This window comes from Micromesistius poutassou (assembly GCF_964030765.1).
Source record: "Micromesistius poutassou genome assembly, chromosome: 9".
Lineage (NCBI taxonomy): Eukaryota > Metazoa > Chordata > Actinopteri > Gadiformes > Gadidae > Micromesistius > Micromesistius poutassou.
This window is the reverse complement of record NC_140279.1, coordinates 14,983,717-14,986,216: the sequence shown is the minus strand read 5'-3', so window position 1 is coordinate 14,986,216 and position 2,500 is coordinate 14,983,717.

The following is a 2,500-nucleotide window of genomic DNA, read 5'->3' as shown; positions in this document are numbered from 1 at the left end:
CCTTGTGTGCAACATGGAGGCAATTTTCTGCCTGTTCACCAGACCGGAGGACTCGGGCACCCAAGGACCCAAGGTTGCAAAGGAATTAAATAGTTCTCCCTTGGTCTACTCACATCTCTTTTCTCTTTGCCAGTGTTTTCCTGTGAGACAAACAACACCCCCACCCCCAAAAAAAAAGTAAATAAAAAAACACAACTTTTTCAAGCTTTTCAGAGCCCAAAAAAAAAAATCCATTACGTCAATGTCGTCTGGGGGAGTTTAAGTGAACGCTCTGTTTGACTCCCCTCATAATCGTTCTTTTGTGACACTCTCCTCTCCTCGCTGTCTACATGCGCTCTCATGTTTTGGGCTGAACCTGAGAGAGGGGGTTGGTTGTGCCTTTCAAATGTTCCCGCAAGATGTTCAGCAGGTGTTCACCTAAGCTCTCCCCACGTTTTTTAATCCAGCGTCCATTCCCTGATCGTTCGGAATGATTAAGGAATTGACTTGGTCTTTTCTCTCTCTCTCCATCTCTCTCTCTCTCTCTCTCTTGCTCTCTCGCTCTCTCTCGCTCGTGCTCTCGCTTTCTCTCATATGAACTCAAATCTTCCAGGTTGAGGAATGATGGCAGAGAATGTATACAGGTATATACAGGACATACTTAATAATCTTTTTTGTCAATTTCTCAATTTCGCCGATGATTAATCCCCACCATTTAGCAGAATAAACAGGATTAAATGTGGTATTTTATAAAAGTCCACAGAAGAATGTCCTCAGGTTTTTACCGGCGAGGTTCCCGTTCACCCCTAGGTGGCAGTAGTCATCTTCGCAATGCGCCGCCCGTCGCCGTAAGAGGTTTATTAAAGAATAATTAGAATGATGTATGGGACTGTCTCTCTCTGTCCACATCCATTTTTTCTCCAACATGACTATTTCATGGAATAAGTATCAAATTAGGAGCACGTGGGCCCGGAATGTGGGGCAGTTAAAATCGCACAGCAACGTTTACTCATTTATCATCAGGCACGCATGGCAGCGTGGTGACTGTCTCTGTGCGTGTCGGCTGTGTGCGTGCGTGTGTGTGTGTGTGTGTGTGTATGTGTGTGTGTGTGTGCGTGCACTCGTGCACATTTGTGCATCGGGGGGACGGGGACGTTTTCGTTTCACACGATGTTTGTGAGTGACGGGCGGAAACTGGAAGTTTGTTTGAATTGATGTGTTGCAGCGTGCACGCTCGTGTACGTACGTGTGTGTGTGTGTGTGTGTGTGTGTGTGTGTGCGCACGTGTTTGTGTCTATGTGTGTGTGTTCTTAGTTCCTATGGTTTAGAATACTTTATGAAACGGGTAACAAGGGGCCTATGTTAAAATAAGCTATTTAATATAAATGCAGGCATTTCGCGTTTACGAGAGCTGTTCATTGAAACGATTAATATTTAAGTATTCAGTATATAAAATCATTTTCCTTTACATTAATCAGAGGACCTTTTATGTTATATTTCCTTTAAATGCTCTTATGATGAATTCACAGGGCATTTTAGGGTTTATTTGGTTGTGTTACCCCCTTCAATTCATAAGAAAGTCATGGCACTATCTGTTGTCAGGCAGATTAGCAAGTATGACAACCAAAATAATGCCCTCCCCACTATACAGAAACACAGGCAAACACACACACACACACAAACACAATTGTTTTTTCCCCCCAATATTTCCTAATGCTGCATTCAGGAAATACTTAGTTTGGAAAATGCCTTCATTGAGCCATATTTATGCACCACCTCCTCCATTCCTCCTCTATTTCTGTTGCTAGAGAGGGGATGACACGGATATTCTCGCGTGTCATGTTGCTCTGTGACTGATGCGCGCGGAGCAGGTGTATATCTCTCTCAGCCGTGTGTGTGTGTGTGTGTGTGTGTATGTGTGCCTGTGTGTGAGTGCGTGAGTGTGTGTATGAGAGAGTGAGTGTGAGAGATTGTGTGTGCTTTCCCGTGTGCGCGACCGGGCTCAGTGTGTGAGCAAGCGGCCGTGCGTAGCGTTCAGCTTCATGTGTACGTGAGCTGGTGCCCCTGTCCCTATTCTTCCTTTGTGTGTGTGTGAGTGTGTGATTGACGGAGTGAGTGTATGTCTTTGTGTGTGTGTGTGTGTGTGTGTGTGTGTGTGTGTGTGATTGACGAAGTGAGTGTGTGTGTGTGTGTGTGTGTTGCCCCTGAATTCCTTTTGTGTTCCTGGCTGGGAGTGCATCTGTGATAATCTTCATGTTAAAATGAGAAGACACTGTGTGGACACAGCCAGCCCACCAGGTCAGGTGGATGTCGGATAAGGCAAGAACTGCTTCTCCTACTCCCAGGACCCCTCTCAGTATCTGAGTGGTCTCCGACCCTAACCCCCCCCCCACACCCCCTTACGGTTTTTCTTCACCACACCAGATGAAACCACTAGAAAAATGCCACAAAAAGGAACAAAACAGCGATTGATAAGACAGGGTTGAGATCGGACAGAGTGGCTTAACAGGGTGGGCCGGCC